We start from the raw sequence: 19,138 nt of genomic DNA on the forward strand, positions 1-19,138 counted from the left end.
ATTCTTTTTGAGACTTAAATGTAAATTCTTTAATTTTCTATAATTTGTTTTTTCCTACTTTTTGCTGCTCTAAAAGGAAAAATGTGGTGTTCTACAAAATTTGTAGTAACATGTTAAATAGGTGTCTCTCTTCCATGGACATTAGGGTCAATCTTTAAGTTAAATATCTAATATTTATTGTGCCTCAATTGAGAAGATAGTAAATAACAAAACATAAGTTCTAACCCACTATTTGAAATCCAGACTTTGAGAACTATAGTGCTGAAATGATTTGCAAAGCTTTGGCAAATAGGATTAAAGTATAAGCCCTATGAAAGCATCTGATGTGCACTGTAGCCAAGCACGTCGTATCTTTAGATAATGCTGTACCCTCGGCATCCCACTAATGTAAATGCACTTCGGGCATTACTGTCCAGTCCCAGATGTATGAAGATAGCTAAGAACGAATGAGCATTTACTGTTACTTACCTACAGTGCATTCACAATTTGGGGTGTGTGTGTGTGTGTGTGTGTGTGTCTATATATATTTCCTCGCCTTGTTTACCTTTCATAACAATGACTAAAGCATAATCTGACAGATATTGTCTTCTTGTACTAAACCCCACTGCCCTCACCCCCGTCACACCTGAAAAACATCCTCTGCTCTGTATTGTGGGGTTGGAAGTCTAGAAACTACATTTGTTGGACTCCTTTATCAGTTGGATTCTGGGGTTGGGTCTTAGTAACAGAAGTATCAGAGAAAGGGAAAATGTGGGCTCCAATAGCATCTGGGGCTTGGGGTAAGGAATTAATTCCACTTTCTCACTTTTCTTTCTCTGGCCCTGAAAGGAGAGGGGAGTGACTTTTTCTGCTTTCTGATCTCTGGGTAGCACCGCTCTTTTCTATATTTCCCTATAACCCTTTGCAACCATTTGTAAATATGTTTCTATACTTAATTTTCTTCTCTTTGGACTTCATAGAGTGGTTTCTATCTTCCTGACAGGACCTTGGCTGATACATGTAATATGTACATGAATTACATTAATTGAATGAGGAAATGAACTCGGACCAAGTTCTGAAACTCTGCAACGAAATCTTCGGACAACAGATGAATGCTTTCTCAGCAGCGTTCATCCCAGCTATCCTCTTCAGGAAGAGTCTGACTGCTTTGTTGTAGATCTTAGTCCTGGAGACCTGGTAGTATAGGAGATAGGCGTTCCCTCTTTATGCCCCCTGCCTAATGACACCTCCTCTGACTGATTGCTGGAGCATGTCAGCTACCAGACTGACTTTTGTCACTGCTTACTTCTGTGCCCACAGCCAGTGTGGTCTTTACATGGATCTCATATTATCCAAAAGCTTGAAGGCTGTGGACAAAAGTGATGTGCCCTTTGAGGTAGTGTCTTTGCTAAAAGCAGGATTGGTTTCCGATAAGATGTCATATTTCTCATGTGCAGCCTTGCCTGCGTGGTCCCCTTGTCACATTACTTCTTCTACTGTGTGTCATATTATGTTAGGTCATGCCATCAGAGTTAACAATGAGACATGCTATTGCCAGAGCGGTGGCGTATTGCCACAGATTCAAAAGCCTTTGGTTTTTATACAGTCTTGGGAGACACACGAGCTGGATCTTATACCGTTAAGTTCTGTAGCCACCAGACAAAATATATCATATCTTTTTCCAAGAAAAAAAATAGTCAATAGACTTGAAGAAATCATGAGGTAACATTCTGGAGAAAACAATCCCATCGATATTGAATTTTGAACTCCAATGCTTCAGCAAGACAATGCCTCTTTACATTCAGCTCTGAACTCCCAGCAATGGCAGTCATTTTGGAGAAATTGTGCCTTGACACTTCGCCACCAGCCAGATTCACAGGAGCATCTTTATAGATTCCAAAAGGCTCACATTTAGAAAGATAAGACAGTCTGGGTCTTGCCACTTTGATTCATATTTAGAACCAGTACAAATTTCTCTTTCAGTTGCCTGCGGAAGACACATTCTCCAAATCGATGTCTGAAATTGCTAAATAAATTTCAAAGAATAGATTTTTTTTTCCTGACCTCATTTGAATGTCTAGACATCTGTGGATTATTGAATCTAAACCATCTGAAACATCAAGGCAATGTTCCCCAAACCAAATTTAACCTGTAGATTAAGAATGCAATCAAGAATTGCAAAATCGAGCTTCAGTGCCAGGCTCCTTGGGGGAGAACTGAGAAGCGGAAGAAAAGAAACAATCACTTAAAAACCTTCCAACTAAACACCTTAACAGGGGACACAGACAATCAGAGAGTAATCGCTGACCAATTTATTGGTGCTGATATTGGGGCAAGAAGCGGGGGTGGGGGTCAGAGAAAGGAAAGGTAACTGGGAAAACTGCTAATTACACCTATTCAGATAATACACCCTCACCTGGAAACATGGTTCATGTTCACAGGGTGCTCGTCAGTTTTATTTGAAATTCACGCTGTTTTCAGGCTGTTTTATTCTATTAGCAATTGCTATTAGATGGTATTTTAAAGAATAAATACATGACATTATCGCCCATAGGAGGCGGCTGTGTCAACATAGATGGAACTAGAGAAAGGTCTTCCTTCCCCCTTTTCTCCTCGAGGAGCAAATTGCTACAGGGACATCCAGTGGGAGGGACCCCTTGAATGGGTAAGGGTTCCAGCCAGTTGGAAGACTTCAGGAATGACTTCCTGTTTTTAACAAGTATCTCTAGTGATGAGGGGGAAGAATGCTATTTCCCTTCCAGCCCATATTTAACCATCATATTTGAGCATATGATTGCAGCTCCTCTGAAAGGACGTGGAATGAGCTGCCAGGCTGCAAGGGATTGAATCGAAAGCCCCCTAACAGTTAAAGTGTCCATTAGCTCCTCTACACTTAGTATCCGTCAGAGAGAAGAAGGGCTGGGAGCCCCGGGCGAATTTCTAACTAGCCTAATGAGGACAGAGATTCTGGGAGCAGAAAAAGTTCATTTGCTGAATTTCCAGCAAGAAGTCACTTCAATATTGCTTCTAGGAAACACTGACAGGCTTTGTTGGTAAGAAATCATTATGCTGAGAGAGAAATGGGATATTGTTATATGAGGTTTTTAAAGAAAATTCATTTTGATAGATGTCTAACTGTGCATTCAATTAAATTTCCTTCCCTTTCTTAAAAAATAGATGTCAGGTAATTGAACTCAAGTTCTGTAAGCTGAAAAGTGTTATCCTTTCCTTCCAGTTATTAAAATTTCTTTATCAATATGTGTCTTTCTTGTCTTTATCCTTTGACTATGGGGGGCCCTCAATGAAAATACATGGAGTTCTCCCCTCCTCTCCTGTGGATACGTGTGTGCCTTCCAGAAGGATTAGTAAGGACTGTTTTGGTTTTGTGGGGGTTTGTTTTGTTTTGTTTTGTTTTGCGAAAACTGTCTTCCATATGTAAATTATGTAGGTTCTGTGCCCCTGAAAATTCTTAAAAATCAGTGGGCATAGCCACTTGCTAGACACAAAGTCTGTTTAGTTCAGTACTCACAAATCATCATTGTTCATTGTGATGCCCCCTTATTTCCTAGCTATGTATCCTGCCATTTTGTGATGATCCTTTTGAAGCTTCTAATAATGACAAACGAACTACTATTCAAAGCACTTATCCCTTTCAATCCATCCTCTCACTCCCACCAAACTGACCATTCTAAAATATGCCTTTGCAAGCAATGCACTCCTGTTCCTAAAACATCTAGCCCTCCATGTGGCTATGCATCCATCGGCTGGAACAACCAGCTTCTCCACCTGATTATCTAGCTTCCAATAATGGCACTCTCTTGTTTCTAAACAACCAGTTCCTGGAGTCATGTTCACTTACCCTTCCACTTCTCTTTACATTCATTAGAGCCGCTCACTATATTCTAAATCCACACGCCAAGTCATGCGGGATTCTACCTTCATGATATTCAGCTCATTTACCCACTTCTCACCCTGCCCATTGCCATCGAATTAATTAGACTTTTATTATATTTTGCTTTGGCTCTTTTAATAGCTCATTAATTGGTTTCTTTAATACCTACTTGCCTTATTCTAGATAATTCACGTATGACAGCCATACTAATTTTGTGAAGATAAACTTCAACCGTATCACTATCTCCAGCAAAACCTCTATGACTCTCTCCCTGTCTACTGGATTTTACGCACATCTCAGCATTTAAAACCGCAAAACATGGTTGACACCTACATTCCAGAATTTATCTCATTTTTTTCATCAATACACAGGTAAACTCCCACAAAATATAATTACACACTGTCCCTATCATGTTTCACACTATTTTATCTTTGTATCTCCATTCATATTCTCCACAAGTGAAATACCCTCTCTCCACTCTGTCTCCCATAAAAATCTTAATCTGTATTTAGATTTCTTTCAAATTCCAACCACTCTGTGAAGTCTTTCCTGATATACAAGCCAAGCATATTTGTTCCTTCTCTGAGAAACAGTGCTTAATAATACTTTGTTAGCATGTCAAGGAGAGGAAAATGAACAGGAATAGTAGGTCTTGGTTTCCATACCAGTGAGATTTCCAAACTTGTTCTTTCCAATACTTGCCCTCTGTGAACAAAAGGTCTTTTCAGTAATAATGGAAAGCATTATGGAAAGCATTCCAGAATGTTTCAACCCATGAGAGTGAGATTTCAAAAAGACTGAGAGCATTAGAGAAAAAAACCAAGTCAGTTATCAGATAGAGCTGACCCAGGCCATCTCTTCTCCAACTTTCAATATGGAAAATACTGGGCTATTTGGACCTTTCATTTAGGAAAGCAATGGCACCAGGGTTAAAATGTTTCAGGCAGGCTGTTTCTGGAGTCAACTTCAATTCATTTCCAATTCCCCCATATAAAAGTAATAGCCCACCTACTAACTACTCTTTTACTCTCATTTTCCTATTCGTCCAATCCTTTTTTAAAGACTTATAAGCAAGCAGACAACATGGGCTGTGATGGACGCATCTTGATGTCCGAAGTGTTTAGGAAGAGACAGGAGAGGTGTTTGATACATATTTACTGAATTGAAGTCTCCATTATCGGACTTCACCTCACATACCTGACTCTAAGCCCTACTAACCCTCCGGAAATTCCGAGTGTTCTACTTCTGTAACAGATACTGCAGCATCCCCGTTTTATTTTATTGTATTTTATTTTACCATTTATGCACAGGTCTCAACACAACACTGATTCCTCAAGCTCAAGTCATGGAATTTATTCTTACACTATTACTCTAGTGTGCATCTCCGATTACGGTGCCACATGCCTAGCACAAGACAGATTCAAGAAAGCTTACTTCATGTTTGGATATAGTATGAAACAGTTTTTATATTTTTATATCTATTTTCATATTAACAGGTTAAACAGAGAAGGAGAACAACAATTAAGAAGTTGCCTATATGCAGGAGATTGCTTTGAGAACTTCCAAATAGCTCCTTCTTCTGTAGGACAGAGAGGAAGACAGAGCTCCCACACCCCCACTGGCATACTCAAAGATCAAGGTAAATATATTCTGAAGCTTGAAGGGGTCATGAACTCTGAAAGCCATCAGTGGCCACTGCACTGTGAATCTCCATACTCTAACAAATGAGTAAGTACCCTAGTATCTGAAGTATCTCAAATGAGGACCTTTTTCTCTAGACATCTCTGCAACCATCCACATCCTTTTCCTATTGGTTCTCCCAGTGTTCCTTTCTACCCAGAAATAACACAGTCTAAAGTCAGAGTGGTGTCAGTTACTTCCTCCCTTCTTTGTCATTGGTGCTTCATTTACCCACATTTTCTCTCCTCATTCTATCTACCCGTAAGTACCATAGAAGTAACCTGTCATTGTTCCAGCAACTACAGGGTGCTTTGTTTAATTGGCATTCCAGATTTTATCTTAAACAAAATCAATTAAGTTGTAAAGAGAACTGCTTTCAGAAACACTAGCCTAGGGTTATAATGCCTTTGGTTTTCAGAAGGGAATACACGTGTCTGTGCACATGCACACAGGCACATACACCCAAAATCAGTTCTGAAAAGCTATTACTGGGGGTACAATGAGCTGCTTCATATGTTTGCAGTAAGATTGGCTGGTCTGCTCTAATCCCTTCCAAGACTCATTCTACAAAGCAATTTGTTTAAAACCTAGAGAGATACAGAGCTCTCGCTCACAGGTGACCACAAGCCTCGCATCGCCAATATGACCCGGGATGTTAAGGAACTACAGCCTTTTACCTCTGACCTCAGCCTGGCCAAGGGCTCTTGCTAGAGCTGAAGAGAAGTTGCTCTTGGATGCATTTGGGGCATGTCTGTAAATTTTGTGTCTTGCTGATTCTTTGTTTCTGCCTTTTATCTCCAGCATGGTTCATAGTTTCTAAACGTCTTCTCTGATGTCAAGTGTTTGCAGCATAGAAAGATCCCAATTGTTTGGCTTTGATGCACAGTCAAGAGAATCCTGCCAACTTTGTTAAGTCCGTTAGACTTTCTTTCAGTCAGTACACTGAGCATCTGCTGAATGCCAGTCCACGTTATGGAGTTTAATCATCTTGATTAGATTATTGCTTCTGCTGCAAAGCACAATATGGCTTCATATAATAACCCAGTGATAGAAATAGTCCTACAAATTTGTATAATATTTCACAGGCTTTGAAGTTCTCTAACATACATCAGCAGTTTGTTCATCAAAACAATGATGTAAGATAAAGTAGATGCTACTTTCTTTCAAGTAAGTGGACAAGGGATCAGAAAAATGAAGGGACTTACTCTAGAAGCCACGGATAATAGTGACATATAAAATTTAATGACTAGAGATTTCATGAGACTTTAGCATAGTAAGAATAAAAATGAAAAACAAGAACAGATTTAAAAACAAGCAAGGTTGGCTTAAGAATGGCATCAACCAAATGCATCATGAACGAGTCCTGAGCGATAAGCAATGCTTACACTATAAGTATATAAGCAGGGAAGAAAAAAACATGTGTAAAAAAGTAGATTTCAGCAATACATAAAAACACTAAGAGAAGGGACTTTTAGTTTTCAGTTGTAGCTAAACTCTAGATCTCAAAAGACATAAGTTCATCTAGCACTTCATAGTTAAGTGACATTCCGTACTCATTCAGAGATCTATAGATTTTATTGAAGTATTTTCATTATTAGACACCCTGACCAATTTCTTGACATCTTGACTAATTAACAAGAAAGGTGGGGTTTTTTTGTTGTTGTTGTTAAAATGGAATATTCCAGGTCCCACTGTCAAAATATCAATAGCACTTTGAAATAGGGAAAATATGTAACATTGAGATCATGTGTTATAAAAAATATAAAATGTATCTCAGTATTTCAGGAAACTGCTGTCTTCATCAGTCTGTGTCAGGGAATTAATTTTCAGTCATACATCCCTGCTGATACATCTGCAACCTGAGAAAGTCCAATTTCCTTCCTTCATATGTGTCTAATAGAGTATGAATAGTTCAAGTGTCTGAGCAAAATCAGAGGCCAAGCCACAGACTCACTTCCTCAGTAACAAGGAGGACAGTGACTTCAACCTGCTGCTGCTGGAGGAGCTTGCATCTTCCTCTCCCCAGGAAAGGTTTTCACACCTGGATGAGGTGAAAATTGCAGTCAGAAAAGAAAGGCCCAATGGAAATAGGATGGACTACAGGGTCCAGGATGACTTTCTGCCCACCCTTGCATCTCTGCAAACTGCTCCGGGTTGCCAGGGGAGAACTCTGAGCTAATCTCTCTCCTTTCCCCCTGGCAGAGCCCCAAGGTTAGCAACAGGGCCAAAGGTGCAAAACTTCCACTTAGGAATTTAAAAAAAAATAGGAAAGAAGGCAGATTGTAATTTGTAGACCACCCCAAATTCCCTTTCAGTGACCCACCTGAGAAACTGGGAAGGAAACCTCATTTGAAGCATTTCCAATTACAGGCAATGCACACTTAAGAGTCATGTTTAAAGTGGTTCCATTCTTAAGTCCTAAGTGAGCTTTGCTGTATGCCCTGCTCAGGGCCATATACTCTACAATAGTGAGCATAAAAAAATGTTAGGGTGTTCTATTTATGAAAATTATCAAACAATGACATAGTCCATATCCTAACAGTGACTGTGTTTCCGGTATTCAGTATATCACCTCAAACCAGAAGTCATTCAGATCCTTCCAGCTGGCTTTGTGTGCCCAGAGGAGGGAACTGGCTGTGGCTGCTGAGAGCTGTGTCATTCAACGTTAGGGCACTTTAAAGTGCAAAAACCTTGCCCTGATTCCTGTCTGAGCACAACCCAGGCACACTGTGTTACTCACTTTCTGAAATCAGCAAGACATGTGGAGGTCTAGAGGCGGCAATGACGATGAATGCAGACCTCTGACCTGCATGGGTGAGTCCCAGCATGATCCTGAGTCTCTGGGCTACCTGGATCATCAGGTCATGTCGATAATGACTGTTAACCAATTTAGACAACTCCTCTGTGGAACTCCAGCCACAAGTAGTAATAAAAAACCATTTGCCTCCCTTTGCCTGGGTAGTGAAATTTTTCTCTTATATTGAGGTCTGTTTGTAGTGTGCTTTCATCATCCATGTAGGAGTATTTTCAAGGAAATCTGAGAGTGAAAATAAAAATAAAAAATAAGGAGTGAGAAGAGGTACAGATGTGTCTCACCACTTTGGCCTCACCCTCAGGAGATGAGACTTACTGCAGAGCAGTGAACACCAGCCTGAGGCCCACCTTTGCTTGATAGATCTCTCAGTCTGCACTTTGTGCACTTGCTGTGGTAAAGCAGGTGGGGCATTAGGAACGATGAGCATCAGGTGTAAGTGATGATGGACCTCTTTCTGTCTTCTTCACTAGGGCCTGCGACAATCATGTGATGGAAGGAAGCAGCCATTTCAACCCAGGCTGCTACATGGCTTCCCATGACATGAAACACAGAAAAGAAGAATATTCTCTACCTTGTAGGAGGACATGCTCTGTCTTGTACCACATATTGGTTGATTCTTCCAACACTCGAAGGTAATATATTGACTATTATCTTTATCTTGTAGCTCATAGACGTCAGAAGACTTTCCAATAATTTTCTTTTCTATTTTTTTAGTATATTTGACATACAATGTTACATTAGTTTCAGGTGTACAACATGTGATTCCACAAGTTTATATGTTATGCTGTGCTCACCAAAAGTGTGGCTACCACCTGTCACTACACAAGGCTACCACAGTATCCTTGATTAGATCTCCCATGCTGTGCCTTTTATTCCTGTGACGTATTCATTCCATAATTTTCTTGCGTGTAAGTGATAGAACCAAGACTTGTACCATTCCCAGCCCATTCTCTTTAAAACTGGTAGGTTCCACTGCTCCCTAAATATCCATGGACGATGCCCAGGAGATGACTGGGGAGAGCTTAGGACTATCACTCATGCTCCCTCTTTAGAGCAGATCTCCACCCCTTGCACTTCCCCACACACTTCTCTCTCTCTTTTGTTTATGTACTTGGTTCTCAGCATAGATTTTGTTAGAAGAAAGAGGCATGTAGGTAAAAAAAAATATATATATATATATACACTAAAAATAGAATAAAGTAGTTTGAAAGCCTCTGCAGTGCTTTAACAATGAAAGAAACATCTCTGCACACTTCTAGCATCAATTTAGTTTGCTAAATACATAATTATGTTAAGTTGGAAAACTACACAGAGTTATTTCTATCAACTGGGTTTAGCCATTGTTACTTAATCTTTATTGCCTTTCTGTACAGTTCTGAGAGCCCCTTCAGGTATTGCTAAATATAGGTTTTAGGGCAGGGAGGGTACGATGTACAATTACCATTGAATTCTGGTGCTCACATGGTAAGAAGAGTAATACACCCCCCCCAGTAGCACCCCCTCACACACACAAATGTATTTCCCACCAGATACTGCCTTAATAAGCCTCCATATACTCTGCATGTATTAACTGTAACATTAAAGAATTTCAGGTAATAAAACACCAAGAACTGGCAGGACCTCCCAGTCTAGGTGGGACAGCAGGGCAGAAGCACAAGAACCCTGTAAGAGGTGAGCCGTGCAGGGTACCTACACTGGGGAGCAGGGGAGAGAAGATCAGTGTTGCCTGGAGAAGATGGGTTCAGTGCTCCCCAGTACAGAATGACATGAGAGAAGAGGGTGATACCTTTTATTGAAGGTGGGGTAGGAAAGGGCTTGCCAAGCTCCTGGATCAGGAATCCAAGGATGCAGGTATTTCTCAGTCCCCATTCCTACAGTGATACAGTGGATCTCCAAGGAACTCCATACAGTGGCCCAGAAAGCGGTATCAGCAACATGCCTCAGATATATCAGATGTTCCTTATTTGCCAGGGTATGTTCTAGGCCCTTACCATATGCTCATTTAATCTTCACAGCAATCTTCTAAGGTTGGCATATCACTGGCACCATTTTACAGATGAGTAAACTGAGGCACAGGGAGGTTTGGTGACTTGCCCAAGATCACTATGCTGACTGCACTGCAATAGTCAGCAAAGACTTGGATTTGAAGTTCTATGGACATTCAGATTCATGAATCAAAACAAACTCAGGGTTCCATTCCTTGACTTCTTCACTGTGGGAGCTCCAATGAAAACTTTTCATGAAGATGTAAAGGGCATCGTGAGGCAATGGGAGAAGGTGTTCATGTTACTGGTGTCTACAGAAAGTAATGTTCTCTAATGCAGGGGGAGGAGGTGGCTTGCCCAAGCCTCCTACGTTCTAAGCATGATACACAAACCAAGAAAACCCAAGAAGAGACACCAGCTCGTGCTCTTTAAGCACAACCCAAGAAGAGTTTAACAAAAGATGGGGGCGTAAGTTTTCTCATTCCCAGGGAGCACTCACTCCATAAAAGGACAAATCAGGCAGGTATTTGCTAGGTTGTCATTACCACCATGCATTTTAACTTAATGTGAAACAGGGTACCTTCCAGAGGCTTCTGCCACACTCTGGGCAGAGTTTCTCTCTACAGTTCTTCTACCCTAGTTCCTGAGGCGGGTTTGCTCACTCTAAATCACACACACTCACACACACCCACACACACATGGGATAGGAGAAGGATTTCAACCAACTCAAACACAGAACTCAACATGAAGTGCTTGGAAATGATAATGTAGGACTAACCCTACCGAACACCAAACAGTGACCAGTTTCAGAAAAAAACGATTTGATTTCTGATGTTTGCAATGCTATTGTAACTGCATTTATAACCCCATCTTTCCAGCACACAATCTACTCTCCCCTGCCCCAATAAAAGAGCAAGACAGATATGCAAATTTGGCAGCAAATTAATCAAAGTTCATTTCATTTTTGTAATTATTTCATGCCTATTGCTGTTGGCTCTTATATATAAAATAGAAAGTGTTTATCCATCCAGTTACTCATTTAACTTAGAACTATATTTTTACTTTTGTAGAACTTTCAATTTGTTTGTTTGAAAATAAAGCATTGGCAGATAAAATATTCAGAGTATTATTAAATAAATTATTATTAAATTGACTTCTTCCCTTGCCAAACACCTTGTTCCTTTTGAACAAGCTGAGCAATTTGTAAGAGAACATCTGCCTCTTGACCTCCATGTGTTATTCCCACTGAGGTACCAGTCACACAATCAGAAGGAAAATACAGATATAAATCTGTTCATCTTACCATATGAGTTGACTATATGAGCCAGTTACTAGCTTGTAGAACTACAAGAAAGAATGTCAGAAAAGCAGAGAAATTTCTAGAGGGTATCCTTTTTAGATAAGTGTCTGATAATATGATTTTCTTTGTAGGACTTGCTGGGAATTGAGACATTAAAAAATAAATAAATAAATACATACATACATACATACATACATACATACAACCTGTACTCACGGAGCTTGTGAGTTCAACAGGTATGTGTGTAACAACCTTAAATTTCAGACAACAGCCTATTGTGTGGTTATTTAAAATTATTTTCATTCTATCGTATCTATTTTATTTCCATCATGTATCTACATCTGTGTTCTCCGAAGTGTACATGGAGGACAGTGCCTTATCTTATGCATTTTTGCATCTTCCATGACCTGATCATAGTAGGTCCTCAAAAATTTGTAGTAAAATGAAGCAGAATCTGTCTCCTTATAAGTATGATTCTCTGTAAGAGATACTTGAAGGGCTACCTACTATTATTACAATCTGAACAAGATCAGGAATTGATATGATACATCATTTCTACTTAAGCATAATATAAGCAGATATGCTTTTTTTCTGATTTTTCAGAGGAAAAAAACTTGCTTATCCCAAATTGATTTGTCATCCAAATACCAACCAACCGGCTTGTCTTTTTTTGTGTGTGAATCTGCTACTGTATAAAGACATTGTAAAAAGACATGATCCCAGGCTCAAATATTGGTCATACAGAGATGAATTAGACATAGTTGCCAGCCTCATTCTACTTGAAAAGACAAGCCTAAAATATGTCAACAGATAATTAGCTATAAAGATCATGGGAGATAAGTGTGAAAATAGAAGCCAGAAATATAAGAACTACTGGGGAGAAGGGGTTCCCTGGACTTGAGGTACCCCAGTACCAACCCCTGATCTGAGCAGCTGGAACCAAAAGTCAGGGAAAAGGGAACATGAGTCATTCTGGTCCAAGAGAAACCAATGGCTACTTGAAAACTCGTTTTCTTTTTCTTTCTTCCTTTTTTTTTTCTTTAAAAAACAAATTATTAATGACAGTTGTGGAAAACAGAATACTGTGTGTTAGTTTGTCACTGATAGCAGTTGCTAATTAGAGCAATTAGTTTCACAGTGCTAATGTATGCCATAATAATTCTTACTAAAGAATAAATGCAGTAAAAAATATTTTCCAAAATTCAGCAACATCCAGATTCTGTTTGTATAGGTAAATGATTAAAGAAGCTATAAAAACGTGTATGTCCAACATAAATTTGGTACTAGACATGATCAGAAAATGATACCCTCACCTTCCCTGCATAAGGATTATCTCTTCTATTTCATATCATTTAATCGCTGATGGTGACCAAATGTATTACTATGTGGGTTGATTGTTGTATCTCAGGATAATCATCTATTATTTGGGGCTACTAATAGCCTAGTTAATAAGACCTATGGGAATATTGTATTAACAGGATGAGCAAACCACAACCAGGGCTACTCTGGTTCAAATTAAAATGCTGGGTTTTTTGTTGTTTATCATTATGTGTGTTGAATATTGTGTCTTTACCTAAGGGATTATGTGAGGTTTGTAATATTTATAAAGAGAACAGCTACTCATCTCAGGGCCATTTCAAGAGTATGTATTATTTATTTCCTGATCTACCCCCTCCACTGTTCAATATCTTTTAAGAACTGTGATTAATAAAACATTCCAATTTGAACAGTGTGGGTTCTATTCACAAAACATGGTTATTCAGCCTATTTCTATGCAGACATCACCAGGGAGAGTACTTATCACCAAAAAATGCATAATCAACATCAGATATTTTGAATTAATGATTTTAGGGAGGAGGTTCATTAAACTCTTTGCTTCATCCCTAAGTGGGACTTCTCAATTAAGTATAAAGAGATTGGCAAAGAGAAGGGACGTGCACTTTAAAAAATGGTGTGTCAAGCTCCGTTAAAGCCGTGCTAAAGCCTTTCATTCAAGATCTGTCAAGAAATCATTATCTTTTCTTTTTCTTTTTTCTCTGAGTTTTTTTTGTAACTGAGGTTTAATGTATTATTAATAGAAGAAGAGGGATAAGGAACACGAGACCGCTCTTGTGCGGTGCAGCTGCAGTTTTAGCTTTGGTACAAGCACGAAGAGGTATTTCTTCCACCCTTAATAAACGTGGGTGCGGAGGATGGGGTCTGTGCTTATGCGAGCAAGGCAAAGCGGGTCAGAGGCACTGCCCTGCACGGGAGTGTATCCTTAGAGCAAATTACTGGGTCCTCATATCACAAGATCCATGGTATCAAATCTATAAACATATTTAGTGTTGCTGTGTTGCAGGGATCAAATGGCATTTTACATTCTGTTTAAGGATGGAACTGAAATGAAGCAAGAGAATCCATCAGCAGGATGTTATCAAACACCTACCTTGTGCCCTCTACTGCTCTGCTCCAGAAAAGATGAAATGACCTCTGTCCTCCAGACCACTGCCATCCGATTGGATAACAACAGTGATGTGGAAGCCGTCAGTCTTGTCAGAGATTAAAGCACAAGCTAAAAAAAAAACAAAAAACAAAAAACAAAAACAAAAAAAAACACCAAACTCTTGGGGAACTTGGGTGGCTCAGTTCGTTGAACATCTGCCTTAGGCTCAGGTCATGATCTCAAAGGTCCTGGGATCAAGCCCAGCGTCTGGCTTCCTGCTCAGTGGGGAGTCTACTTCTCCCTCTTCTCTGCACCCCCCTTCACTTCTGTGCTCGCTGTCAAATAAATAAATAAAATCTTAAAAAAAAAAAAAAACAAAAAAAACCTCTTGCTTTCCTTCTTTGCTGACCTCAAAAGCTCTTTATGGTTATGCTAAGGCTGGTATAAGAGCCCCCTTCTCTCCAACCCAACTCTTACTGAATAGAATCTTAAAAGAATTTGGATTCCTTTTATCCAATCACCCCAAAAATGCTTAAATGATTATTTTCTCTAGTCCATCAACATCAAATTCCTTTAACCTGCCCCTATTTACATATTACTCTGTTCTGAATATTGAACAAAGGAAGCCCTCAGGTATTTTGTAGCCAAGTGTTTTATCTAAAAACGCTACTGTAATAATAGTTTTTTTAAATGTAAGGATTTAATATTTGCAAAAAGCATTTTAAAAGTGCTTTCCATGAATATCTCATTGCATATACATAATAGTGTGAATTACTGTAAGTAATACATGTTGTTATTATAATAATTTTCATATATGAATACAATGAGTACCTTGACCAAGCTCTCATTGCCAGTCAATAGTGGAGGCAGGGCTCAAACCCGGTGCGTAGCCTCACTGCGCTGCTTCTCTAATGGTCTAGCAGCTGTTTTGAGGATGCCCTTGAAATACTCAAATAGAAACTTAGTTAAAAATAACTTTCTTGGGGCGCCTGGGTGGCACAGCGGTTAAGCGCCGGCCTTCGGCTCAGGGCGTGATCCCGGCATTGTGGGATCGAGCCCCACGTCAGGCTCCTCTGCTATGAGCCTGCTTCTCCCTCTCCCACTCCCCCTGCTTATGTTCCCTCTCTCGCTGGCTGTCTCTATCTCTGTCAAATAAATAAATAAAATCTTAAAAAAAAAATAATAACTTTCTTTGTTCAGCCATTATGGAGACTAGTATAGAGATTCCTTAAAAAACTAAACCTAACTACCATGTGCTCCATCAATCCCACTTCAAGGTATGTATATCCAAAGGATATCAAAGCAGGATATCAAGGAGATCTCTGCACCCCCATGTTTATTTCAGCATTAGATACAATAACCAAGATTCAAGACAACTGAAGTGCCCATCGGTGAATGAATGGATTAAGAAGTTATACGTACAATGGAATATTACTCAGCCACAAGAAAGAGGGAAATCCTGCCATTTGCAACAACATAAATGGACCTTGAGGGAATTATGCTAAGTGAAATAAACCAGACAGAGAGCAGACAAGTGGTTGCTAGGGGCTAGGGGAGAAGGGAATTAGGGAGAGGCTGGTAAAAGGGTCCAAACTGTCAGCTATAAGATGAATAAAGTCAGAGGATCTAATGTATAACCTGGTGACTACAGTTGATAACACTGTATTGTATAACTGACATTTTAGGAAGCTAGAACTTAAATGTTCTAAAAAAATAAATATGTGAGGTGATGAATGTGTTAGGAAACTTTTCACAATGTTTATGTACATCAAATCATCACGATGTGCATTTTAAATATCTTACAATTTTATATGTCAATTATATCTCAATAAATCTGAAAAAATACTGTTGCATCTTTACCAAAACAAACAAACAAACAAACAAATAATATTTACGGGCAAAATTCAGTATTCAATATAGATATATTTTACACACAAACAAAAGCTTGCCGGGTTGTTGCAGATGCTATGTCATAGCTTCTATGAAAGGGAAAAAGGGGAGATTTTACACTTAGATCAAGGCCATCTCACTCACTTGACCCAGGACTAGTTTGTTTGCTAAATAGTAGCATTTCACAGAACTGACCCTGGGGCAAACTTACCACTAATAAGGTTATCTAGTTTATATTATTTTAGAGACGGTCCTCCTCAGCATCATTTTGTGAAATGACTTTAATTCAAAAATTCAACGTATTCCCTGCATTCAGCCAGAGAGTATCTTCTCTGGTGCTGAGGACTTAACACAGGATGGTGAACACGAACATCAGCTTCTGACCAAAACGAATGTGGCTGGAGAGCTGTGTTGAAATCAGTCACAGGTACAGCTGGGACTCCTTGGAGCTGTCAGGAAGTGGAATGGAGTCAGCGTTGCTTTGGAGAGCTTCCGACCTGGAGGCCAGGGCTCAGAAGCATGAGTGTGTGAGGGCTAACGCACAGCAGAGTGGTTTGATCCTCAGTCAGTTCAGCATTCCTGGAGGAAGTCTCAGTCACTATCATGGGACAAGGCTATGCTAGCATGAGATCCAGTGTAAAACACGTGCATAAATGTCTATCAACCTTTCCCACTTGGTCAAGTTTGCATCACCCTGTCACAGGACACACAAATGAGACTGACAGGAGGGAGACTGTCTGCCCACCCCTTCACATTAGATGTTTTCTTGCTTTCACTGGTTTTGTCAGTTCAGCCAACACTTCTGACCTGCCATAGGAACATGGCCCATATGATGCAGGGGGGTTATGTGAGCAGAATAGGCAGCAGAAAAAATATCCAAGCTTATGACTTTAGATTGCTTTTGTTTTCAATTAACCGGATTCAAAATAAAACAAATGCAAATTCCCAGTGTTCTTTCCCCATAAGACATTGAAGAGTCTAGGGGTAGGTGGGAGCCCAAGTCAAGATCTATAGACCATACTGCAGCCTTGAGTTACTTTTTTCCCCAAGGATAATTTGATTAATGAGATGTTTTCAAGGAGATATTATTTCTTCTACATCTTCTCTTCACAAGTTCCCAGGAACTGCCCCACCTAACCTTAATTCCTGTTCCCACTTCCTTTTCCACCCAGGCAAATTTACTGAGTCTCTGGAAAATACTAAAGAGACACATCCATTCACTCATCAAATATACTGAAAATTAGCTACAGCTTGGTCAAACCCAGTTTCAGATTGCCTCTTCCCTCACTCCCATCTTTGTCCTAGAGAAGCGGGAGTGGCTGGAAAAACAGTTTAACAACCAGACCATTTGGGGGAAACCATGCTTCTTTCTTTTTAACTTCTATACACAACTCCATAATAATATCCTCCTGGACCAAAAACTAGATCATTTTCTTGTTTACAAACACAGTTTTACAAGGGAAAAGAGCAGGTTATACTCTAGAATTTATAATAACAAATGCCAAATCTTAGTCTATGTGTGTGATTGCACTTCACACCTGAGACAGGATTGTTGACTTATATGGACAGTAAATAGGATTTGTGGGTGTTCCTGGGAGGGCAGGCAGATCTGAGAGTTGGGGAGGAATGACCAATATCATTAGTAATATATGGCCGTGACAGGGATGGACTGTAAGACCCTCAGCTAATGGACTCAGGCAAGGCTGAAGTTCAAGTCAAACTTCAGAAACTTTGCTAAGCCCACTCCGTACAGGCTTGCCTGTTTCTCACTGAGCCACTCAAGACTACCTTCCTAAGCCCCACTGAAAGTGACATTTTCACAGCAATGTCTTCCCCAATCTTAATGTGGTAGAGGGTTCCTTTTTTGAATTCCCACAGTATCGTGTTTATACCCCCTGTGTGGCCTTTATCATATGTAAATAGTTACATGTATCTGTCCCTGGCTCTACTGATAGTAAATTGTTTGATGGCAGGAACTGTTTTGTATTCCCCCAACTAGCAAGCATACAGCCTTGCCCATTGTACGTGCTCAGACAACATTTGCCAGGTAAATAAATGATCTGAGAGGTGTAACTTATTTCAGTGAAAATTAGTAAGCATAGAGTACCTAATTTCTAGACCAAATCTGCAGTTACAGACAGAGAAATCAGTTTCACAGAGGCAAAGATCTCAACCATATACCACTTTAAATAAGATTTCACTTTAGAAGGAGAGCAAGTGGAACTCCATTTGGCAACACATGTCCCACCTAGCAAAGATTATGTCACAAGTTATTGAAAATTATGGTGAAAGCCCAAACTAAGAGGTTATTCATTTCCACCAAACAGGCTCAAGAGAATACAAAATTACTGTACATGAGGTTGTTTGATTTAGTTTTGGGTGTGAGCAAGATGAAAAAGGATGACTACCATGTTTCTGCTGGGAACCTGGGTGATAATTCCCTTGTTGGGAATCTAGGAAAGTATCAATCATTGGGTCAAGGAACACAAAAATAAAATCATTTTTGGGGGTGGATAGTAAGTTAAATTTAAGATATGTTAATCTTAAAGTTCTTGGGAAATACCCAATTAGAGATGTTTACCAGCAACTCTATATGCAAATCTGAAGCTCAGAAGACACAGCTAAAAATGCTGATATTGGTGTCATCACCAAGTAGGTGGTAGTTAAAATCACAAGAGTGGATGAGAGCTCTGCAAAGTTTATAGTGAATGGATCTGTGGGTGCAGACTAAACCCTTGGGATATTAGCATTTTAAGGCATGGGCAGGAAAACAGGTGCTGATGACAAAGGGAGTGATCAAGAATATTAAATCTATCAGAATTTAGTTGGATAAAGCAGTCGTTGCATTTACTAATTAGAAAGTCACTGAGATCTTAGCCAAGGGGCAGCATCAGTGGAGTGATGAAGCAAGAAGCCAATTGTTTGGGGTTGTTAAATGAAGGTGAACAAACGAATACAGCAAATGGTATACTTAGAAGATTGACTATCAAGAACACACAAGAGATACTGAATAACTTGGAGAGGAAGAGGTTATAGAGAATAGCCTGGGCGGCAGTGATGGTGATGCCAGTTGTGCCTTCCAGTGGACAAGGCTGAGAGTATTGGTGGTGTAAACTGTAGCTCTTAGTGCCCAGTGTGGTGTCTGGTGTTGGTGTCCTCCATATCAGGTCTG

This window comes from Ursus maritimus, unplaced genomic scaffold (assembly GCF_017311325.1).
Source record: "Ursus maritimus isolate PB19 unplaced genomic scaffold, ASM1731132v1 scaffold_6, whole genome shotgun sequence".
NCBI lineage: Eukaryota > Metazoa > Chordata > Mammalia > Carnivora > Ursidae > Ursus > Ursus maritimus.